This window comes from Tupaia chinensis, unplaced genomic scaffold, assembly GCF_000334495.1.
Source record: "Tupaia chinensis unplaced genomic scaffold, TupChi_1.0 Scaffold000402_1, whole genome shotgun sequence".
Taxonomy (NCBI): domain Eukaryota; kingdom Metazoa; phylum Chordata; class Mammalia; order Scandentia; family Tupaiidae; genus Tupaia; species Tupaia belangeri.
Genome location: NW_006159904.1, coordinates 1329519 through 1355995, shown reverse-complemented (window position 1 = coordinate 1355995; position 26477 = coordinate 1329519). Strand labels below are relative to the sequence as shown.

The window sequence follows — 26477 nt, the reverse complement described above, 5'->3', positions numbered from 1 at the left end:
GCCATAATGCTCAACAGGGTAACTTACTCATAATTATGACCCAATTAATATTTATTAGTTCATGATCAGCAGCTCTAATAAAAACTAATTGTGTATGTTTTTTATATTTATAACTTGGATTATGACCTTATCTGAGAAACACTCAAAACACTGTTTACCCACTATTTTTTGCTTTTTTTTAAAAATCTCTCATCATTTCTGTAGATAGTCTGACTTCTATTTCCATGGGCTTTATACTGTGCTTGCTGAAGTTCCAATCCTGCTCTCCAAAAACAAGGATAAAAGACTAACTAGACATTATGTTTATGAAGTTGCATCTATATCCATGGTAAAGAACATAATTCTGGATTTTTTGTTTTCCAATAAGTTTTAGGCTAACACATTTCCCATGTAAAATATGCAAGCAATTACAAAAGAATACTTTTAGTTGCCATTTTTAAATACTTGGAAAATGTGGAGGTGTTTTATGATGATCTTTTCTCTTGTGTTTTTTGTTTTTCTTGAAAATTACTTTATTTGTATGCAGCCAAGTGTTGGGGTAGGGTTAATTTGTAAAGGTCATTTTAGCTATTTTTTCATGACAAGGAGAAACTCAAGAATTTGAAACTACTTTCCAGATATTTAAGTCATGCTATCTCTTCTTCTCTACTCACATACTTCATTCTTACCACACATATATGTATACAAGTAAAACAAGTTCTCAGATTTACAGAAGACCATTGAAATAAATTAAAGGAAGTTAGCCAAAGGGAAAAGAGGAGACAATTTTAGGTCTCTGATTCTTTCTAGAACACAAAATCTGAAGCTTGGTTTGCTTCCAAACACCTGCACCTAACTAAGAGAGCAAGAATGCATTTTGTGGTGCTCACTTTAGCAGCACATGTGCAAAAAACTGGAACAATACAGAGAATATTAGCATGACCCCTGCACAATGATGACACACAAATTTTTAAAGCATTCCATATTTTTAGTACTAAAGGGAGTACTATAACATGAAAATTAAGAGAGACAAACAGAAATAAGAGACCCAAAGAAAAACAGTCAAGAAAATAGCTAACAAACTGGCAGGGATAAGTCCACAAATATTGATTAACATTGAACATTAATCAGTTAAATTCTCCAATTAAAAGACACAGACTGGCTGAGTGGATTAAAAAAATAGGAAACTTCTATATGCTGCCTAGAAGAAACACACCTCGTGGATAAAGATATACATAGACCAAAAGTGAAGGGCTGGAAAAAGATATTTCATGCAAATGGAAATTTAAAAACAAAAGGCTGGGGTCATGATACTGATATCACAGAAAATAGACCTTAAGACAAAAACTGTAAGTAGAGACAAAGAAAGACACTAAATAGTAATAAAAGGGCTAATTGGGATCAGCAGATGGTGCAATGGTTACATTGCTAGAATCCCACATAGTTGACCCTGGTTCAAGTCTTGAACCCAACAACTTAAAACTCACTCCAGGTGCATATGCATGCATGCCCAAAAATCCTGAGAGAAGAATGGAAGAGAAGGGATTGAGGTGTGGCCATCCTCCCTGGGGGGTGATTTTTCACATTTTGTCTTTCTGTATGTTTCTCTCCAGTGAGTGCACATGCCCTGTAGCAAAAAATCTGTTAAAAAAAAAAAAAAAGGTGGGGGGAGAGTGGGCTAAATGACCAAGAAAATATAACACTTATAAATATCTATGCACACAACACTGGAACACCCAAACACAAAAGAGAGACTGCTAGATCTAAAGGAATAGATAGACTTCAACATAGTAACCATTGCAGATCTCCACACTCCCATTGTCTTCTTTGTACATATTATCTAGACCAAAATAAGCAGAGATACAGGATCTAAACAATATCATAAATCAAAGGACTTGACAGACCTTTATAGACCTTCCCACCCAGAAATCACAAAATATACATTTTTCATATCCCCGCATGAACATTTTCAAAGATTGACCACATGATATGGCACAAAACAAGCCTTTATAAATTCAAAGATATAGAAACTATATCCAGCATCTTCTCCATCTACAATGGAATTAAACTTGATATTAACTACAGAAAAAGAAAACTGTGGAAAATATACAAACACATGGAGACTAAACAACTTACTCCTGGATGACTTCACAACCACTAAAAAAATTAAGACTGAAATCAAATGATTCATTGAAACCAATGATAATGAGCACATGATTTTATATTACCTATGGGACAGAGAAAACAGTCCTAAGAGGAAAGTCCATAGGAATTACCATTCACAAGGAAAAATTGAAAGGTGGCAAATAGACACCTAATGACATACATCAGGGAATGAGAAAAGCAACAACAACAAAATACCAGGAGAAAAAAATAAAAAATAATAAATGAAATAGAGAATAGACAAATTCTACAGAATATAAATAAAAGCAAAAGCTGGTTCTTTGAGACGATAAACAAAAGTTACACACCATTAGCTAGACTAATTAAGAAGAACAGAGAAAAGAACCACATAAATAAAATCAGCAATAAATCAGGCAATGTCACAGCAGACATAACAGAAATCAAAAAGATCATGAGATAATATTACAAACGACTATATGCCAACAAAGAAGAAAAACTGAATGAGACAGACAAACTTCTGGACACACATAATCTACCAAGATTGAATCTGGAAGACAGAAAGTATGAATAGTCCAATAGCAAGCAATGATATTGAATCAGTAATAAATAGTCTCCCCTCCCCCCCAAAAAAGCATAGGTGCCGAAGGCTTCATTTCTGAATTCTACAAAACCTTTAAAGAGGAGTTAATTCCCAATCAACTGAAACTATTGCTAAAGAGTCAAAGAAATGAACCCCCCCCAAAATTTATTCTATGAAGCTTCTATACCCTTATCCCCAAAATAGACAAGGACGTAACGAAAGAAAGTTACAGATTAATATCTCTGATAAATATGGATTCAAATATTCTCAACAAGAGAAAAATGCATTCATGATAATTGCAGTACTGGAAGTCTTAGCCAATACAATCAGACAAGAAAATAAATTAAAGCACATCCATGATTACTACAGAATTGTTCACTATTGCTAAGACATGGATTCAACTCAAATGTCCAAGAACAAATAAATGGATTGAAAAGATGTGGCATATATACATCATGATAAACTACCCTACAATCCAGCAATTCCATTCCTGGGAATCTACTCAAAGGATATGAATTTATTCAGTCAGAAAAGCACTTGCACAATCGTGATTATTGCAACATTGTTCATTATAGCTAAGATGTGGAATAAACCCAAATGTCCAAGAACAAATAAGTGGATTAAAAAGTGTGGCACATATATATCATGAAATACTACTCAGCTATAACAAACAATGAGATCCTGACATTTGATAGGCATTTGTGGGAAACAGATATGGTTTATTATCTGTTGATGAGTACATATATAGTATTCTCAACTGGGCTGGACTGAGGTGCATATCATGCTGGATAGTCTCTTTATAATCTATATGATGTATAGTGATTAAATGTATAAATAATAATAATAATAATAATAGTAATAGTAACAAAAGAGAAACAATAAGATTAAAAAAGGGAAAAAATTAAATTAAAAAGGGAAATATCCAGAATAATATTTGACCAAGTATCTGGGTACCATGACCCAGGCAAATTGACACATAAAATTAACAGAGGAGGGCTCAAATAAATAAATAAATAATATTAAAAGTGTGGCACATATATATCATGAAATACTACTCAGCTACAAAAAAAAATGAGACCCTGACATTTGACAAAAAGTGGACAAATATAAAAGATTTCATTGTGAGTGAAGCAACCTGAACTATGAAAGAGAAAAACTGTATGTCCGTACTTAATATATGCCAAATTTCTGCACTCTATGGCAGAAACTGCAAGATTGGAATGTATAAAGGCATTCAGAACAACTGTGGATTCTAGAGACAGTATGGGAGGAGGGTGGACAGTGAGGGCAGGAGAAAGGAATCGGGGGGAAAAAGGCAAAACATTTTATAGACACAAAAGTGGAAAATTATCTGGTGCTGATAATGTGTATGGTACTATCTTTGACTGGACTAATATACAGTGTATTTATGCTGGAAAGATTCATTTTGTATTTTGTAAAGATGTATGATTAAATGTAAACCAATTTTTTTTCTTAAAAAATAATGTATTTAGTGACTTCCTAACCAATCATCCGTCAATGGTATGAATTCTGTCATTGTCATAAAATACTTTTTATGAATAGGTGACTGGCTAGGCAGTGGTAAATATATATAATCAAATTATTGACATATTATGTTTCTGTATCCATAAATAAATTATATATCAGGTTATGGAGATATAGACAAATACAACCTACCTTCTATAATAGTAGTAAATAACTAAGAGTGTGTAAAAAAAAAAAAAAGACCACTGAAAGTAAATTACAACAAACATACACAATCTATGGTTTAAGAGAGGCTAAAGTGGGACTCATATGTTATAAGACTTGCGTTCATCAGCTCCCACTCTGACATCTGCACCCCAGATACTCATTTTCAGTAAGTGATACACACAAGAGCTTTTATTTTGTAATTAGAATAAGAGATGGAGCTTTGCGTTGGCATCTAATAGTATGAGAAAAGAATGGTGGCATAGATGCTATGATGTCCATCCCAAACAGAAGTTTTGTTCTATGTTTAAGCTCATATAACTAAGAGTAAGGTCCTAAATAATGCTTAATTAAACTCTTGCATGAAAGATTCTGTAAAATATTGGGTCAAAATGATGGGTTCCCAGGGACTTCAAGTTTTAAAAAGTTGAGGCAAATAAATGAAAAGGAAGCCATTTTTCTCACTAATGCCCTACAACACTTAAGTAGCTCAAGGGGTATAGCTTGAGGAAAAATCCTTCTTTCAAGGAGAAATTTTTTCTTGGGACAAATTAGTATTCCTGTAATACACAGTGGCAATAATGAACCTTCTCAGATAGCAATTCTATTTACTTAAGAGTTAAACGATACGAATGAGAAGACTGGCCCAGTCACAGTGGTGCAGTGGTAGCACATGGACCTGCAGTGCTGGAAAACATGGAAGACTGGAGTTTTTTTCCCAGGTCAGCCTGTACATGCTGCACATGTATGTACAGTCCATTATGCTAACCAGCGGGGAACAGTGAGATGAGAATGGCAGTGTAAGACCATGTTGAAGGTGTTTGTCTCTCTCGCTCTCAAGAAAGAAATAAAGATTAGAAAAATAAATAAGAAAACTAGTACTAAATGACACTTCTAGAGCGTTGACATTTTGAGGCACTATCTTGAAAAAATATTAAAATAACTGGAAAAAATATTAATATAACTGAAAATGATATATTAATATCCTTCTGGAGGACGGTGGATGGTGTAATGGTTATGTCACTGGACTCCCATGTAGTCAATCATGGTTTGAGTCCCTGACCAGACAGCTTAAAACTCACATCAGGCGTGTGGGTGTGTGTGCATGCCCAAAAGCCCAAGAGGATATTGGAGGAGAAGGGATTGTGGCATGGCCATTCTCCCTGAGGGGTGATTTCTTGCTTTCTGTCTCTCTGTCTCTCTCTGTCTCACCAAAGAATATGCACTCCCTATAGAAAATATCTCTCTCAAAAAATATATATATTTTGCTGTTATGCAGATAGAATCACCACATATGTGAGTTACATGTATATTGTGGCTTTAAAAATCTAACAAATGAAATCACCTTTTCCCAACTTTAGAAATGATTGCAAGAGAAAATCAGGTTTTAGGCAGGAGGAAAGCAAAATATCTTCCCTTGCTACTGTATTTGGGAATGTAGGAATGCATTTAGCAATCATAAATTTCCTAATACTGGATCCTCAAACAGTTATCCAATTATAGTCAATGTTGAAGGCTAGAGCCCTCTGCAACAGAGAAATAGATGAAAATGGAATAAGAGAATGGAAGTAATTAGACTACATATTCAAAAGTCCTATTTCCAATCTCATCAGTTCCAAAGCACTAAGAAACACTTAGGGTAAAACAAGATTTTTACTCTTGTAGGATTCCTCCCTATGGAAAGATGGAACCTTGGCAAAAGAGATATTCCTTCTGTCAGCAAAGTGCACAGAGCCTGACACAGGGTCTAAAATGCAACAGACTATCTGCAGAACAATCTATTTTGTTCCTAGCACTTGCTAACAATGAGTTAGATACCAATAAATATCTCTATGACCCCAAACTTGCTATACACTGGATTTATACCCATTTCTACTCTTCTGCCTTTCTCTAAGGTCTAGAGTAAGAGGTCTGCTTCCTAAAAGTAGCCATTAGTGGTAAATGAGGCCATTTAATAACTCTACAATTACAAAGATTATTTTAAAAAGATTTCCACTTGCCACTTAGATGACCCGTGTAAGTGAAGAGAGGGGAGTAATAGAGATTAGATTCAGATTAAAATAACTTTTATTAAGTTCCCATTGGTGTCAAGCACTAAGCTAATAGTTTCACAAATATAATTAAATCTTTAAAATAAACCATGTCAGGTTAATTAACTTATTCAAAGAGTCATAGGAAAGAAGTAGAAAATTATTTTGAACCAAGTGTGACCCAGATTCATTTCATTTCACTAATCTGCACACATCAGCATATAGACAAAAACAACTACAACTTTTAAAAAATGGATTTTGTGAACAAAAGTAAAAAAAATATTTTCTCCATTGAATCAGACTACTGGGTAAATTAAAATAATTTACTTGTTATCATTACAGTGCTTTTAAAATCAATTTTATAGTATTTTTTTTTCACTTTTAGGAAGCAATTTAAATGACCAACAGCTGTAAGACCAGCATATCTGTTTCCCTTCAAATCATTGTGTATATGTTCATCAAACTCAAACTCTGGAAATGTACTAAATTAGAGAAATCATCCCCTGATACTGCACAGATACAGGACAACTAATGATAAATGTCCCTTGCGAACATTTCACATGAAATACTTTAAATACTAGAGGAGATCATCTATGAATCCTAACCAGTATACAATCTGAAGTGAAAGAACACACAAAAGTGGAAGAACACACAAAAGAACTCTTTTGAACTCTGCCTATTCTAAGTGGTAGCTTAGAGAAGCAGAACAGAGTGGTCTCAGTTTTATCAGGAACCTTTCAGCTTAATCTGCTTTGATTGTTCCCAGAGGCTCCTTTGGCTGGTCTGGCATATTTCCTCTCAGACTTATTTTCCACCACCACATTTCCCAGCGTGATTAGAAACAAATACTAATGCCAAGGAAGTCCAAGTATGCCTGAGAGTCTAAAATCGTTGGCACTTCCTACTGCTTTAATTGGCAATTACATGGTATGTCTTGCTAGAGAGGTTTTAATTTGATTTCTATTAATACATTAATTTGAAATTTTGATTGATTCATTTTCAAAAGTATCTATAGTTTATTTGGAAAGAGCAATTTATACTTTAGGTGAAGAGAGAGAGTTATCACATAGTCCTAGCCTTAAACGTAAGTAAAATAAGCAATGATAGGAGAAGTGTAATTTGAGACACATGAGAGAAATCTGAAGCACTTCAATTTCTCCTCTTCTTTTTCCCCTCCACTCTAATTGCCTTTACATTTCCTGCCTTTTCATACACTTTACCTAGCATATTCATTTTTGGAGTCCCTCATTTGAGTTAGAAAATTAAAACAAATTGTCTCTAAAAGGCTGTGAAAGCATATATTACCTAGGAAGAGATAAATGAATAAAGTTTATATGCAAAGAGGTTACACCTTACATTGAGGAATCAAGATAAATTCCTTGAGAAGGCTGAACATTGTTTGTCATTAGGAGCAGAGGTTAAGGGTAAAATACAAACTGTACACTGAAGTAGAAGAAATCATCTCTTTATTACTTTGTGAGCTTGTCAGAGTTAATCACATAGTCCTGCATGGTATGGCACGCTTCCTTCGTGTAAGACCTGTGATTACAATAAACTTTGTTTACCCGAGTACCTCTCATACCCCCTCTTGTGGACACACTGACAAATCATAACATAAAATAACACAGAGTAGGAGGATTAGGTGAATAGTCAGGAAAAAACTGAGACGATCTCAATCCAAGCAAAATAAAATCTAAAATAGAGTTGCAAACTACCAGAACACCGAAGGCACGCCCCAATTTGCACACAGCATCCCTCAACAAAAGTCAGGAGTCATATTGGTTCAAGGCATTAAGGATATATCTGTCCAACTATTAGCTGGCCATAAAGTTAACCAAACAGAGACTTAGTGGCCATATATGTCAAAAATAGAGACTTTACAAAATTAATTCAGAAGATTTGATAACAAAAAAGGAGAATCAACTACAAAATCAAATAGCCATGAAAATATACTTTAGAAAGGAAATATGAGTTTCAGAATTGCCTCATTATATTATTTAAAATAGTTTGCAACACCAAAAAATTATAAGACATGCAAAAGATAAAGTACAACCTACACCTGGGGGTGGGGGAGTGGAGTCAGTAGATACTGTCCATTAGGAAGCTCAGGTTAGTTAATTCAAAGGACTTTAAATTGCTTCTATAAAGAGATAAAGAAAATCATGTTTTAAAAACCTAAATGAAAGTTGAGAATGCTATCTCACCAAATAGGATATAAATAAAAAGATAAAGATTGTTATTTTTAAAAAGAAAGAAAAATTATAAATTTAAGAGTAAAATAATTTAATTGATAGGATCAAGAGTAGATTTAAGCTGGTAGAAATTTGGGAATTTCACAAATATGTAGAAATTAAACACCCTGCTAAATAATTGCTGGGCCAAAGAAATGATTATAAGGGAAAGAATCACAAAGAGGAAGTCACAAATCTAATCCAAAATTAGAAAATACTTTATGATAAATAAGAATAAAAACAAAACATATCAAATGTGTGAATTATAGCTAAAGTATGTTTAGAGAAAAACTTATTGCTTTAAAAACACTACATTATTTAAAAAGTAAATATCGAATCATAAAAAATATTTCATATCAATAACATTTCATGTTAATAATCTAGATAAAGAAGAATGAATTAAACCAAAAGCAACAAGAAGAAAGGAAATAATAAAATAAGAGTGGAAGTAAATTAAATAGAGAATAGAAAAATAATTTTAAAAACTCAGAAAAAAGAAAAAGAACAGGTTGTCTACAACCTTTTCTAGTTGTGGGAATAACCACCACGAGGGCATACACCTGAGCAGAAAGTCAATCATGCCACCTAGCAACTTCCCTGGATAATAGCAAGAGTGAGTGTAGAGGAGGAAAGACAATTATCATTGTTCCAAAACAGCCTCAGGGCTGAATTCCACACCCTGTCCTAAAGATGTTCAGGTGCTCTCATCTCTGCTGAAAGTTATTTGACATTTAAGAAGGCATCTCACTCTTACAGTGTCGGATTACAATTATAGTAATACATTCAGCCTAGGTTAATGAGACTGCATACTTGAGGTAGCAGAAAAGTCCATGGATAGAGAAATGTCCATTTTGGTATGCAATGGCACAAAAATCAGGTGTTTATCTCTAGGCCTGTATAGTGGTGGACATACCAAACAGCTCATTAAATTCAGAACAATGTCAGTTATCTGAGATAGACAACTTAATGAATTGGAGAAGTCCTATGAGCTGTGACTGAGAGAAGAGAGGTTAGGTATCCATCTCCTACTCTTCTCTCCACCATATCTGCATTCTTGGATTCTAAAAAGTTTACAACCTGTTAGTGAAGGATGACACCTCCCTATCAACTATGATGTGAACTATCTCTTGGATACCATCAACAAAGCTAGTGACTGTTCGAGCCAAGGTGGTGAACCCATGTCTTCTGACCTGAATCCTTTTCTCGTTCATTAAAAAATCTCTACTTTATATACCAATATCCATCATATGATGCTATGTGGAGTAAAGAGCAGGGCTACTTTAAGGAAAATGGTGAACTCAAGGTTGAGCTCAAGATATCAAATAGTCATTAATTTTGAAGTGTTTATTGGCATAATAATAATTCTCGGAACATGAAGAGTAAATGAAAGAGGTTATTTTCTCCCACCCCTTGCTATTTAATAACTTCCTTATCTTTTCAGAAAAGGATTAAAAAGAGTGGGAGGCTCTTCCAGGCTCTCTCAGAGATTGAGTTGTCAACTTATAAAAGAAGGATATGCAACTGAAGTAAGAGAATAGCTTAGGCAAACTTTCAGCATAAACAAGAACTAACTTTTCAGGGAATTGCTATATTGAGATAACAGGTTACCTGAACTGTGAAATACAGGTAAGGGATACCTTGTCCTGTTATAGCAGTCACTAAAGTTTGTCCTATAATTATCCATTAGCATGCTTAACCACCATATTAGAAGTGATATAGAGAATATAGAGTTAACTATATGTCCCATGATTGGGTGCATCGATGTTTACATTGTGTACCAAATCCAGAGCCATTATCAATGCAATGTGTTCAGAAGGTCAGAAGTGGCACAATAGTAATACTATGCTCTGTGATATTGGACTTACATGGGAATTCCTAGATTCATGTTCCTAAGTTTTCCTGTAAATGTATAAAAAATGTGAAAATTGGGTCTAAGTAAGTGAAACGTACAAGTAAGGCAAAGCAAAATGTTAACAAAAAAGTCAATGTGAGCCAGCCCATAGCTCAGCAGTTAAGAGAGCCGACTTCCGCATGGACAGCTACTATTGAAATCCTGTGTGAGTGGCTTGAAAAACACACCAACCACATGTATGCGCATGTCCAAAATCCAGACAGGAGGGATGGAGGAAAAGTGATTGCAGCATGTCCACTCTCTCTCTATCTCTCTTTCACAAATACACATACACACACACACACACACACACACACACACACACATTCTCTGGCAATTAAAAAAAAGTGCCATTCAGCTCTTCAAGAGGTTCCAAAGGAAGTACTATACCAGGAAAACTAAAAAGTCAGACACACAGTTATAAGAAAACAAGAAATAAACCGAGAAAATGGCTGACTTAATGATAGGAACAGGTTCAGAAATATCTATAGTAACTTGAATGTTAATGGATTAATTCTCCAATTAAGAGACACAGACTGTCTGAATGGACAAAAAATAGAAAAAAAGAAAAAAAGAAAAATCCTCTATTTGTTGCCTCCAAGAAATGTACCTTATGGATAAAGACACATATTCTAAAAGTGAAGGCCCAGAAAAAGATGTCTATGCAAATGGAAATCAAAAAAGGGCTGGAGGGGCCAGCAGTTAGCTTAATGACTATGTCGCTGGACTTCCACGTAGTCGACCACGGTTTGAGTCCCGGACCCAGTGGCTTAAACTCACGCCAGGCACCTGTGCATGTGTGCCCAAGATCCCGAGAGGAGAATGGAGGAGAAGAGATTGCGGCGTGGCCATCCACCCTGGGGGGTGATTTCTCGCTTTCTATCTCTAATGTCTCTCTCTGTCTGTCTGGCAAGCGCACGTGCCCTGTAGCAAAAACCTCTCCAAAAAAAAAAAAAAAAGGGCTGGAGTTGTGATACTGATTTCACATAAAATAATCTTCAAGACAAAGACTGTAAGAAGAGACAAAGAACAGCATTTTTTAATAGTAAATTGACTAATTCAGCAAGAAGACATAATATTTATAAGTATCTATGCACTCAACTCAGGAGCACCTAAATACATGAAGGAAAGACTGCTGGAGCTAAAAGGAGAGATAGATTACAACACTACAATTGTTGGGGATCTCACCACCCCATCATCCCCTTTAGACAGATCTTCTAGACAAAAAATAAGCAGAGAGATAGAGGACCTAAATGATACTATAAATTGAATGGCCTTGGCAGACATCTATAGAACTTACCAACCCAAGACCACGAAATATACATTTTTTCTCACTTTCTGAAGAGCACATGCGTCCTATAGCACAAACCTCTCCAACAAAACAAACAAACAAACAAACAAAAATGCTGTCTATCAAGTTCCCTCAGCTTGACGATAGTGTCTGCGATGATCAGAATGTTAAGTTCTTCCAGTGCCATGGGCAGCATTATGGCACTGAGCCACCTCAGTGGTGATTATTCAGCTATCCAAAGCCTTGCCTTCTACACAGCCAGAAGGAACTACTGAAAGGATAGTTTCACAGAGAACTTCAGCTTCACTAAGTTTTATAGTAAAGGCAATTCTTTTTTTTTTTTCTCTTGTAGGCAGCTGTTTTGTGGAGACAATGGTATCAATGTCACTAAATACCTATAGGCAGATAGGTTCATGGTCTTCTTATGCCCCTCTAATTTGGTCCTAATTGCAGCAGTTTCCATAAGAGACTAGTTATTAACTAGAGCATGAGTGTATGTAGAGAATATATTTATTCTACTAATAAATTCAGTAGTGGAGGCTATAACAATGGAAAGTTTGCAAGGACCTCAAAGTATCCATGTATAACAAACCTGGGAAAGCATCTTAGTGTCTCCCAGCTAAAATTAAAAAGCATTATCTGTCTCCCCCTCAACCCAATGCCAATACAAATCACAGGCCCCTGCACTGGTATTTAAAAGGTCCAAAAAGTACAAGTACAATTCTCCCCACCCCACCCATTGTTCTTGACATAGGAACTGCTGTACCCCCTAGGAATAGAGAGACCTCAAGCTGACCCTAGTCCTGCTTATTCTTGAAAGCTGAAAGATCTGGGTAAAGGTCGGTAGGGTCCCTGGTTCATTTTCAGACTCAGTGGGAGAACAGAATAGTTCTTGTCAACAGAGCCTGTCATCAGGACAACCCAAGCAGAACTGCCCATCAGAACACCCATGGCCTGATCACAAGTTCCTTCAATTCATCAATCTCTCCCTTTGAGTCCCATTATCAAGTGACCAGACCTAAAGATATTTTTGCCTTTTCCCAGGCTACCCAGAAAAGGATACCCATTACCACTCTTACACTGCCATTTCTCCTGATTGAGTGGAGTCAGTGACAGACCAAGACAGAGACCATGGAAAAGGCAGTCGGGAAAAAAAAAAACAGAGGAAGAAAGCTGACCAAAAACTGAAGACTTAGAAGAGAGGACACAATTTTCCTTTTCAAATGAGCTAACTATTGAGGTTACAGTTCAGTAAAAGAAGATGATCTGGGACAACACAATTCATGTTTCCTAGGAGACTGTTTAAGGGACTGCCACAGTTCCTATATTACCCACATATCCTTACCATAAAACTCTGCTAAGTAAAAAAACCAAGGATGTCTTTCTTACAACCAACATAGGGAACCACAAATACTTTGACAGTGCCGCACTCTAAAGTTTTAAAGGAGAATGTGGTAACATCAGCTGGTCAGTCCTGCAGAATTTTTTTTCCATTGCAAATAAACTAGAACTTGACCCTGTGGGAGACAGGAAGTCACTAAAGGGCTTTACAGCAGAGAATTACACAAAGAGATTAACACTCAAAACAAACACTTTGTAAATTGTGTATAGACTGGCTCTGTGGGCTAAATAGGCAGATGGAGACAACAATGTAGAATACAGAAATTTTAACACATGGTATCTTTGGTGTGATTCATTTTTCTGCTCTTTTTTTGATGGTGTTTGTATGTGACAAGTCAACTGGGCTCTACTAGGACATCCTAAATGTAATCACCAGCTGTTGGCTTGATAAATTCAAAATAAAAGGTCTATTTTATTCTCAGTTGTAGGGCTTTTCCCATAACTTATTTATGACACTTGACCAAAACAGAGACAGACAGGCTGTGCATGCATTAAATTACAAAGGGGAGAAGCATTCAAATTAAAATTAAAACTTAAACTGAAGCAGTGTGTATTTTAAACAAAATTACAACTATGGCATAAGAATAACCCAGAAACAATGGCCCTGATAATACAGTAATAATTATTATTCACTTTTTTCCCTGTAAAGTGTAGTGTATTGAAATGAGGTAATGTTTCATTAATACAGTGGTCCCCAAGGACAAATATAGCTAGCTTTCTAAATATATATAATGGTGGGATCTAAGTATGTTGGAAGATCTTTAATTTAGTTATCTTTAATATTTACCTTTAACCACAACTAAAATTTCTAAGTTTTTCCCTTTGGGTTTCAAATCTTCAGTGGAAGTTTCAAGAAATGTATTTAAATGTTCAATCTAAACAATTATGCCCTAAAAAGAAGCCAAATAAAATAAACTAGGGAATTTTCTGATTAAAAAATCTTCAAAGAAATTGCAACCAGCTGTTCTCTTTCCACCATCAATTTATTTCCTCTGAAAAGTGAACAAGAGGAAACAGGCTGTGGCAAAAACGATTGGTTTAGACATATTTAAGAACTCACTGATATTTCAGACTTGTTAGAATAGTCAACTGAAAGACAGAGAGAGAGAAAGAAACCCTGTAAAGCACTTTTTAAACTGGTTACTTATAAATATACAGACATGCCTCAATTTATTATGGGGTTCCATCTGGATAAACCCATGGTATGTTAAAAATATCATAAGTTGATTCATTTGATACACTTAACCTATTGAATATCATAGCTTAGCCTAGCTGCCTTAAATGTATTCAGAATACTTAGCCTACAGTTGGCTAAAATCAACTAACACAAAGCCTAGTTTATAATAAAATTTAAATATCTCGTGTAATTATTGAATACTGTCCTGAAGTAAAAAATGGAATGGTTGTATGGGTACTGGAAACACAGTCTCTATCGAATGGATATCACTCTTGCACTCACAAAAAAACCTTCAGTCAAACTGTCATAAATTGCAGACTCTGTATTAATTCTCTTCTAGAATTTTTCAGGCTCAGTAAATAGGTCCTCTTTTACTGGTCAAATATCAGAACCAATAAAAAGCCAAACAGTTAAGGCAGAAAAAGATGGAACTAGCACCTCATCACTACTAAGGGTAATGTGAGAGAACACAGCTAAGTATGTTGAGATTTACCCATCTGTCTTGGGCACAACTAGGTCAGTGACCAGCCCAGGCCTCATATCTGTACAGTCTGATAACATAACATAATGGTGCAGACTGGGTATGAGGAGAGGGTCCAAGAAAGAGAGAATAAAAGCTTGAGGTAAGCATGTTCTGTTCCTGTCCCTGACCCACCCATCAAAAGTCATTCCTTCCCTGAAGAGGTGCTGGAAACAGAGAGAAACTATGTGCTAATAAAATTAAAGCCCCTTTAACTCAAAAGATTTATCAAAATAAGGAAGAAGTATCTTTCCATCCACCCTCCACTAAATAACCTAAAACTTACCACCATTTGATCATAATCAGTATCCTAAGCCAAAAGTTACTTACTCAAGACCCATAAATCTTATATGGTATAATAAAGATTTAAACTCCAAGCCCTGACTCCAAACGTCTTTTCACTATCCAGGATTGTTTCATCTTTTTCTTAAGAGCAATGTAGAATAAGAACTGTTTGAACTGCTCTAACTGCTCTCCCATTATGAGGCATAAGGGACTTCAAGATTTCTTCTAGCTTTCAATCAATCAACTGTAACCAGACACAAATATTTAACCTATTCTTTAATATACAACTTCAATTGTATTCCATGGACTCATCATACTTTGGCTAAGGAAGAAGAAAACTTTCCCCTCAATGGAATTTGAAACTTTGTTTTCAGATCCAGGGAGTAAGAATTGGACATTGTCTCTAAAAAGGAATCTTCTCTACCTAAAGGAAAAAGAAGTTGGATTTTTTTTTTTTTTTGAGAGGTTTTTGCTATAGGGCACATGCACTCGCCAGATAGACAGAGACAGAGAGATAGAAAGCGAGAAATCACCCCCCCAGTGGGGATGGCCACGCCACAATCCCTTCTCCTCCATTCTCCTCTCGGGATCTTGGGCACGCACGCACACACGCCGGGCGTGAGTTTAAGCCACCGGATCCGGGACTCAAACCGTGGTTGACTATGTGGGAGTCCAGTGACATAGCCATTACACTAACTGCTGGTCCCCGATTTTTTTGTTTTTCTGAAATTATTTTTAGAAGCAATTTTTAAATCAGGAGTTTACAGACCTTTTGGATCAGATATCAAGATCAATGTTTCAAAATAAAATAGGTTTCTTTTACAGGGAAATAATGAGTTGTTGGAAAAGTCATGATGCATTTTTGCATAGAAAAAACATTTGCTAGGGAACTCAAGCGGCTTACCCAGAAGAAAATGATAACCCAATTAAAAGATGGGAAAATGAGCTGAATAAACAACTCTCTAAGGAACATATGAAAAAAATGCTCAACATCCCTTGTCATAAGGGAGACGCAGATTAAAACAACAATGAGATACCACCTAATCCCAGTCAGAACGGTGAAGATGAAAAAAAAAAAAATGATAAGTGCTGTGGGGATGTGGCAAAAAGGGGAACACTCCTACATTGTTGGTGGGAATGTAAATTGGTCCAGCCACTGTGGAGAATAATATGGAAGTTCCTTAAAGACCTTCATATAGAACTACCATATGATCCAGCAATTCCACTCCTGGGTATCTACCCAAAGGACAGAATGCTCAGTCAGAAAAGTGCTTGCAGAACTCTATTTATTGCGGCATTATTCACGATTGCTAAGACATGGAACCAAACCAAATGTCCACAAACAGATGAATGGATTGAAAAAGTGTGTCACATATATTCCATGGAATACTATTCAACCATAAAAAACAATAAGGCCCTGGAATTTGATACAAAGTGGACAAATATGGAAGATCTATGGCTGAGTGAAGCAAATCAAGCTATGAAAGAGGGACATTGTATGTCCCCACTTAACATATACTGTCTGTCCATACTCTATGGTAGAGTCTAAAGTCTAAAGAACATAAAAGTATTAAAAATTGCCATGAGCATGAGACCAGCAGTTAGTGTAATGGATATGTTGCTGGACTCCCATTTAGTCAACCAAGGTTCGAATCCTGGACCTGGTGGCTTGAGGGATTGGAGCGTGGCCCTTTCCCCTAGGGGGTGATTTCTCACTTTTTGTCTTTCTGTCTCTCTCTCTCTGTCTTTCTGGCAAGTGCACACGCCCTATAGCAAAAACCTCTAAAAAAGTTGTCATGGATGCTAGAGACAAAATGAAAGGAAAGCATGGGAAGACAAGAGCAAAGGAAAGGAAAATTGGAAGGAAAATAGAGAGGTAAGACATTTGTGGGACACAGACATGGTTTATTATCTGTTTATGAGGATGTGTATAGTATTCTCAACTGGACTGAACCGAGGTGTCAATGGGTAAAGTCTCTTTAGAATCTAAATGATGTATAGCAATGTATAAAGAATAATCATTTTAAAAAAGAGAGAAAAACAAAATAAATATGCCATAACTTCTCTAACAACCTAATAAAGTCAGGGCAAAAAATAAATGGGGAAATTGAGAAGACTGGAGGAAAGGCTGACTGAGGAAGAAACCTACTCGCTAAAGGCCCCCTAAGCCAGGAAAGTTCAAATAATGGGGTGTTGCTTTGGGAAGCACTAGCAAGTGACCAAAACAAGAACTGATGCTGTGGTCTCTGTTCAAAAGTCTAAGGACTTGAAGTTTAAGAATTCTAACCAGCTAGTCAGGTTATCTGCAGTTGAGTAGGAGCTACCTCTTACCTTCACAAAATGCCTCCCCAGTTATCATGAATGAGAGCCACACACAAGGTAAACTTTAGCAACTCATTGAGGACACCAACTGAATACCTAATAGTCTAGGGAAAACCACCATTTTGTCAGTGTGGAAAAATGAGCATGCCTAAGCATCTCATGAAATAGAATGGACATCTTTAGTACCTGATGAGCATGAATACTAACATGCTGTAGTCTGGGAGACAGTAGAGTTAAAATGTGGGAAAAGGCTCTAGAAACAGACTTGCCTGGAGTCTTACCCTATAAGCCACTTGCTAGCTGTGTGACTATGAGCAAGTTGAATAATCTTTTCATATCTCAGTTTTGTTTTATTTTGTTTTGTTTTAGAGGTTTTTGCTATAGAGTGTGTGTACTCACCAGAAAGAGAGAGACAGAAAGTAAGAAATCACCCCCACAGGGGGTGGGGGGGAGCCGGGGGGGCCACTTCGCAATCCCTTCTCCTCCATTCTTCTCTCAGGATCTTGGGCAAGCATGCACATGCACTTGGTGTGAGTTTAAGCCATCGGGTCCAGGACTCAAACTGTGGTCGACTACATGGGAGTCCAACGACATAGCCATTACGTCCTCTGCTGGTCCCAATATATTTCAGTTTTTAAAACTTATATAATGCGTATTTTTAAAATAATGTCAACTTCACAAGGTCTATATCAGGATTAAAGAGTAAATATATGTAAGGAATTTAGAACTATGCCTATCACATAGGAAACACTTGGTAAATAATAACATACCATCTACTACCTAAATTAAAGTTTAGTGTCATCTCCAGTACTTCAAAATTGTTAGTGTTATTCTGCAACCTGATAGGCCCAATAATATTTTATAAAAGCCAGATGTCATAGTTTAAATGCCTCCTTCCAAAGTTCACGTGCTGAAATTTGGTTGTGATGAGATTAAGAGAATGAAAAGTTAATTTGATTATGGCATTGAAAGGTTGGCTGTTGGCAAGAGATTAGGATTAGATAAAGTCATGAAAATGGGACCCCTGTGAAGGAATACTGATGGCTCTATAATAAGAAGGAATGACACAGATAGGCATACCTTCCCTTTTGCCTTAGCCATGAGGATGCCCTGAGCCAACCTAGGACTCTGTGGGATGCCCCCACAAACAAAAATACCTTCACCAGATGTTGCCCCTTGATCTTGGACCTCAAAAACCATGAGTTAAATAAACCTCTATTCTTTATAAGTCACTTTGACTCAGATATTTCTGTTGTTAGCAATAGAGAATGGTCTAAAACACACACAAAAATTTATCTTACCTACTGATTAAGGGACCAGTTGTTTATAAATCCTCAACACCTGCTATGATTCTTTTCTGAAATATTTTTTTACAGTGGCCTAGTAGACAGTACACAGGCTCTGAAGCCAGGCAGCCACCCCAGAGCATCCAGTGGTCTAACTACTACAAAAGTCACTGTCATGACAAAGCCCTGTTTCTGTCTGGGATCCAGAAGCCACTTACTAGATAATCCTATGTTTATTACCCATCCCATGAAAAACACCTAAATAGAGAAAAGGGAGCCCATCACAGTGCTCACACCTTTAGTCCAGCTACTTGGGAAACTGAAGCAGGACTGAGACACAGGGAGACCCTGTCTGAAAAATATAGAAAGAGAGAAAAAAGGAAAAGAGTAGTTCTTCCCATGCTGAGCTTCTAACTTGTACATAGTACCCTGTTTATCACCTCCTTTTGGTACTCTTCTTTCCTTCTTTGTGCTACTAACTTAGCTTTAGAATGCTGTCCTGTGACTTCTGTCTCTGTTCTACAGACCTTAGATTTTGGAACTAATTTTGTGTGACCCATTCTCTGATCACTTCAGTTTAAGTTGACACACAAGAAAAGATGCTTCTCCTTTTACTTTCTGCATAGCTACTGAGTCTCTGTAGGTACAGAATTCAAACTTTCCAAATGACAGATTTACCCAGGGCAAAAGGGTATGTTTTGACTCTTAGAAACTTTATAGATGTAAGATTTACAGAGTTCTATATCTATATCTAGCATAATTTATTGGTGGCCAGAGTTGGAGAAGATGGAGAAAGGATATTCTCAGGAAAGAGAGCACAGTCAAACAAATCCATTATCACTCAGAAAGAGACTGTGAGTGAAGCAAGCACTCTTAAGCTTCTCAGAAGAAAGAATCATGACTTCAGGTCATCCTGTGTGGCCCAATCCAAAAGCATATGTTCACATGAATATTCATATATTCACGCTTTTCTTTTAGATAAGATTTAGCTTTTCAGTCTCAGAATCTCTGCTCCTATATGAGGCTATGTCTCCCATAAAGTTCACACAATACCTCACACAGTTTCCAGTTTAGGAGCTCTTTCAAGTCACCTTCCTTCATTCTTGAAACTATCACTTGTGTCAGTTAGGGTTCTCCACAAAAACAGAATCAATAGACTAATATAAGATATACAGAAAGGGATTTATTTTAAGGAACTGATGTACATAATTATGAAGGCTGAGAACTCCCATGATGCCCTACTTGAAAATTGGAGGTTGAGGAGAGCCAATGATGTAGTTCCAGTCCAAATCCCAAAATGTGCAAACCAGAAGAACCAACAGCAGAAGCTCCAAACTAAATCCAAAAACCTAAGGGTTGGGGAGAGGAGGAGATAAGGTAGAAATCTGAAGGTCCAGGAAACAGGGGTATCAGTGTCAGGAAAATGAGGGGAGGAGAAGATGAATGCCCTAACTCAAGCAAAGAGAGTAAATGTATCCTTTCTCCATCATTTTATTCTATACAGACCCTCAGTAGATGATGCTCACCTACATTAGTTAGGGCAGATCTTCTTTACTCTGCCTACCAATTCAAATGCTAATCTCTTCCAGGAACACATTCAGCGATACATCCCCGAAATAATATTTTGACGTTTATTTGGTCATCCCTTACCCAAATCAAGTTGATGCAAAAAATTAACCATCACAGTACCACTGAAATACCCCAAGGCAATCACTTTCTAGAAAACTAAATAGACGTTATGAGGGGTGGTATAGACAGATGGGAGGGGAGATAGAGGGGTATAATAGGAGGGGAAAAGAGGTGAGGAGTAAGGAGTGCTTCTCCACATTCCATGCTACCTTCACTCAACCCACTTCTCTCTGTCTTTCTCTCTCACTCTCTGGGCCAAAACTTGGAGAATAGAAAATCAGAATACGCATCTACCCAACTTGTATCCCCTCTTTATTCACCCCACAAGTCCCTCATAGTGAAAAGCAAAATGTCTTTTGTGTTACTTCTCATGTGTCAGATCCTTCCTCTCCCGAGGCTTAATGGATATACTGCCATAAGCACAGGAACATCACCTTTATATGCAAGTGGAACTCAGTGAACCTGTAGTCTCCAAAACTTGATTATCTAAAAAGACAATGTAGAATTTCTAAGCACCTGCCTTAAATAAATAATTTGGCTTATATTCTTTTCAGTATCCTATTTTGGGTGTCAGAGGCTGCCCATTCTCTCAGTCTTCCTTCAGGTAAAAGAGTTCCTTGGAATAACAAGGGCAAAAGGCAAGTTATCCTTCAGGTAGAAGAGTTTCTTGGAAAAACAAGGGCACTTGTGGTAACAGATTTCATCCTATTACTTGCTTATTTACTTACATTTTATAGCACAGTATTATTTTAGTTTCTAAGAATCTCATTAATATATATTACATCCTAGATACCATGAATTTGCTAATCATATCTTGATGATTGGATTAGTTCTTTGATTTTTGTTTGTTTGTTTTGCTTTGTTTGTCTACTTCCCAGAGGACTTATGTGCTTACCAGAGAAAGACAAAGATATGGGCATGGAAAAAGTACCCCAAAATGGGGCATAGTCACACCACAATTTCTTCTTCCCCATTTCTCTATCCTTCTGGGATTTAAGGTATGCATGTACACATGCCTGGTATGTTTTTCAAGCCAACAGTGCCAAGATTTGAACAAGTGGTTGGCCATGTGGGCTCTGGCCCCCTTAATTATCAGGCTCAGGAGTCAACCTAATTTTGTTAGTTTTTAACTAAATAACAGAAGTGAAGGATATGAATGAAATATTTTTTTCAGGTTAAAAGTTAAGCAAAGCATCTGATATCAATAGGTCTTCCCTCCTAGATTCCAAAAGTTCTGCAAATTCAGTGTCCTTAGGAATTTGCCTTTAGAAATATATTTTTGTTCTCCTATAGATCTTCACAGTTTTTGATTTTAAAACTTTCTTTTATCTAAAAATCTCTTATGTTTGGTCTTACAATTTACTTCTAGTTTCACAATAGTTTTATTTCCTCTCCTTTATTTATCACAAATATGAAGTACTTTTAATAGAAAAAACAAATGAAGAACTTTAAAATGTGCTTATATAGTTCATAATATACATCCAAACATAATCTACATTTAGAAGTAATTCATGTGTTTTAATAACCATGGGATCACAATATACTAATACTATCATCATAATAACAAGACCTAAAATAAAGTGTTTATTGAATATATTGTGTTATCAGAAAATTTATGACATATTTTTCTACTTTTCCCTATGAGAAAATGCATCATGACTTTCCTGACAACCCAATAACTGATCACTTTTAGTTATTTAATTCATGACAGAATATGTGTGCATTAATGAGAGAGAGAGAGAGAGAGAAGATATCTCAAGTCATGCTATGATCCCCTTCCCCAGCCCTCCAGCTCCTCAGAATCCTGAGTATACACATAAGTGCCCAGTATGTTTTCAAATCAAATGGAATATCTGAACCCAGCATTCCAGCACTGCGGTTCAGAGTGTTACCTATTGTACCACCAGCCTGAACCTAAAGATCATTTTGTTCTTTTCAGTATAATAAATTCTCCCTTATTTTACAATTGCTTTTTGACATTAATTCCTCTTTTCACCACCGAAATCCAGAGGTCATCTCACAGCCACTGTCATAAAATGAAAGTGCCTTGGATAAGTAACAAGAATGTCTGATTTCCAGTCTTTCCAAAATTCAGGTTTTCAATAACTAACTACATTTAACTATGTCCAACAGCACCTCAAATTCAATGCACCAAGACTAAACTTACTATCTCATCTCCAAATCTATGATTTCTTCTTTGACCTTTATTCTAATTAACCATTATCCTACAGTCAAACTATTTGAATCAATTAGGTATTTTCAACTCAGATCTCTTTTAAAACCAACCATCTAATACTCAAGTAGATCCTCCTGTATATTAATGTATCTGAAAACAATCTTTTCTTACTGACACTAATGACCACTACCTTAGTGCAAAGTCACTTCTTCATTGCCTGTATTAAGACAAAAGCTTCCTAATAGGCTCTGTTCCACCATTACATACTTTAATTCACCATCTGTTGCCAGAATGTCTAAACTAATAACTTTAATTTTATAGAAGCTTGCTGTTTCCACAGCACTTTCAAATATATCTCTTTAGAAACATCTGATCATCCTTTTCCTCTCTTTAATATTAATTTTTGATAGATTAACATTTGATTTAGCTTTTTCCTCTCATCCAGTTTTATGGCAAATATAGTATCACTAGCATGGGATCCAAGGATCAAGACTTTGATTCTACGTATCCTGTTCTCCAGCATCAGAAACTTTTTAGAGGCATCTGTATTTGTTTCCTAGAGCTGCTGCAGCAAAGTGTCACAAACCAGATGAATTAAAGCAACACACATTTATTGCCTCACGGTTCTGGAGTCCAGAAGATTGAAATCAAAGTATCAGTAGGGACAGGCTCCCTCTTCTAATTTGTGATAATCCAAGATGTCCCTTGGCCTGTGGCAGCATAATTTCAATTTTTGCTTCTGTCTTCACATGGCATTCTCCCTCTTTCTCCTCACATCGTTATCTCCTCTGTGATTATCTGTCCTAGTGTACAAATGTCCCCTTTTTATAAGAACACTGGTCATATCGGATTAGGGCCCACCCTAATGACTGGATTTTGAGTTGCTCATATCTATAAGACCCTATTTCTAAACAGGGTCACATTCTGAGGTAATGGGAGCTATGACTCCGACATATGTTTTCTGGAAGGAGAGGTACACACAGTTCAGCCCATACTCACCTCTCCTGGTCAATAGTATATTGTTCCAGGACCTCAATGCCCGTCTTTCCTACCTGTCCTCCTCGACTATGCCCTCACCTATGCTACCAGTTCACTTGAACCCTTTCACTCAAATGAGGTTTTTATGCTGCTATGATCAGGGAGTTTCTAGTCTCATGGCCTGTATTTCTCCAACCCACCCCACCCCCCAGTCACTGAGCATCTCCAAAATTCTTAATGTGGAGCAAAGCCCCTCAAAGGGAACAGAATGGCCAGTACAGAATGTGGATGAAAGGATGCCTTGAAATGCAGTGGGAATAGAAGTAGAAGTCAAGAAAACATATGTGTGGTGTACGGGATGAATGTGAACTGAGCGTATGTATGCACAAGTATGCACACAAGGTGACTAAACAGAACAAGGAATTTAGGGAATACTTTGAAAATTGATAGTAGTATCAGCATCGAGAGAAGTCATAAAGTAAAAAGATATATGATTAAAAAAATACTTTGCCCTTATTAAAGTAACAAGAATTGCAGTAGCTATTTTTTTATTTTTAAATTTAAATATATTTTATTTAAAATAAATAAATTCATTTGTCTATTTTAATTTGACGAGAGAGAGAAAGAAAGTGAGGAAGTAAGCCAACAGGTCAACTTAAACCATGATCAGCTGTGTGGGAGTGTCCAGCTCCTTAACCACCACGCCACCTGCTGGTCCTTAGAATAACAGTAGCTCAAGGGGCCGGCAGGCGGCATGGTGGTTAAGGGTGCTGGACTTCCAATATGGCCAACCATGATTTGAGTCCTTGACCTGGTAGCTTGCTTTCTCACTTTCCTGCTTTTGCTCTTGCTCTCTTGCTCTGTCCCTCTCTGGTCAAATTTAAATAAATTCAGTTAAATAAAATAATTCTTTAAAAAAAATAATTACAGTAGCTTTTATGAATTACTTACCACTTATTCCAAATTGTCATAGAATACAATGTTGTCATATTTATCATTATGTGGGCAGGGTTTTTGTTGTTGCTGTTATTGAAAGGGTTTTTTTTCTTTCTGTTTTTCAAGAGCAAAATCTTTATCTGTGGCTAGGAGTTATATCTTTTGATCATGCGAGATGGTTCAGCTCCTCTACTCACCAAATTAATTATTGGTTGGAAGAATGTTTGCTTCAAAGAAAGGGAGCAAGATATAAGATAAACTACCCATCAGTCCCCCTTTTTTAGTTTTTCTCTTTTTCTTCCTGTCATCCTTATATACTTTGTACTTCTCACCTTCATCTTTGCTCTGGAACCAGCCTTGTTATGGTTGTTCAGAACCAAGGAGGTTGTAGATGAAGCTAAGGAGGACGAGCAAAGTTTTTCAAAGTGCCAGACTCCTGTGTGGACCATATGTACTACTGTTTGTCTCATTCCAGGGTAGTCACAACAGGTACTGAGCATGATTTCTGCCTGATCTGAGACGCAAGGAGCAGTCCTCACAGGGCTCAGAAACGCTCTGATAGCTCTCCCATTGGCTGACATGCTGACTAGGAGGCAGAGCACTACCCAAAACAAAGGCTACTTTGAAGAATCTATTCCTTAGCTTGTGTTTATTCTCATTTTTAGAGCTGCATGTTTGAAACTTCAATGTTTAAAGGAAGAAGTATATGTGAATACAATTGATGCTAGCAGAAGCCTGGAGAAAAATTGAAAACATATCAGGCAAAGAAGCTGGCTGCCAGTTAAGAGGCTTGGTTTGTTTTCATTTGTGAATTCTATTTCTACCCATAACGCTGAGATAGTAAGGACATTTGCGACTGCTGAAAATAAAAGCCTTGGCACTAAAGAGGATGTGAGAATGCTACATTCTGTTCCTTTTAAAAAAAAATTTCATTGTAATTTTTATTACTTGGGACCTAGTGCAAGGCTTTTTGAAAAATAGGAAGAGTATAAAAACACAGAATTAAAATTAGTACCCAGTTCATGCGCCATGAGTGATAGCATAAAGCTTCCACATCTTCCTCTTCCTTCTTAATACATTCAATGAATCTTTTAAATATTTGGAGCTTTTTTAATAAATTTAAGAGCATACAGAAAGGTTCATAAAATTCCCTTCATTTGTTGAAAACTTTTCAATTCATTTTCACCTCTTTTACTTAATTTTTTCTATAAGAAAGAGAGACGGGGACCAGCAGTTAGCATAATGGCTATGTCGCTGGACTCCCACGTAGTCGACCGTGGTTCGCGTCCCGGACCCGGTGGCTTAAAACTCACGTTGGGCACGTGTGCGTCCGTGCCAAAGATCCCAAGAGGAGACTGAAGGAGAAGGGATTGCGGTGTGGCCATCCCCCCTAGGGGGTGATTTCTCGCTTTCTGTCTCTCTGCCTCTCTCTGTCTGGTGAGCGCATGAGCCCTATAGCAAAAACCTCTCCAAAAAAGAAAAAGAAAGAGAAACAAAGAAAAAGAGAGACAGACAGATACCTCCAACAGGGCCCTCATGCTGCAGTTTACCCCCAGCATCAGTCAGTGGGGATCACAAGCACTCATGGATGTGCCTGGCATGTACAAGGAGGCCCAGGGACATGAACTTGAAACCTTCTCTTATGGGTCTGGCATCACAGAGCATTGCATTATCATTGCATCATAAGCTGCCCTCCACTTTCCCTTTTTAAATAGAATATTACCAACAGAAACAAATGAACCTAATGCATGTCTAAATGCTAACAAGGCACACATGTAATAATGGTAAATACTTCAACAGTAGAAAATTATAAAGAAGGAAATAATTATACCAGTAGACATCATTGTTGTTACTACGTTATATATAAACAATTTTTCTTATCGCTTCAGATACTATTTACTCTTTTTTTCTTTTTTTTTTTTTTTTTGGGAAAGTTTTTGTCATAGCGCACT

The 26477-nt window shown here is 36.7% G+C and overlaps 1 non-coding gene and 1 pseudogene across 1 annotated transcript; one reads left to right on the top strand and one right to left on the bottom strand.

Moving 5' to 3' along the window:
- The window catches only part of LOC102486754 (nuclear autoantigenic sperm protein-like), a 453231-nt pseudogene that overhangs the window by 193332 nt on the left and 233422 nt on the right, over window positions 1-26477 (bottom strand).
- On the top strand, window positions 862-969 carry LOC114008837 (U6 spliceosomal RNA). Its single transcript, XR_003550340.1, has one exon. It is a non-coding gene; the product is annotated as a U6 spliceosomal RNA (small nuclear RNA).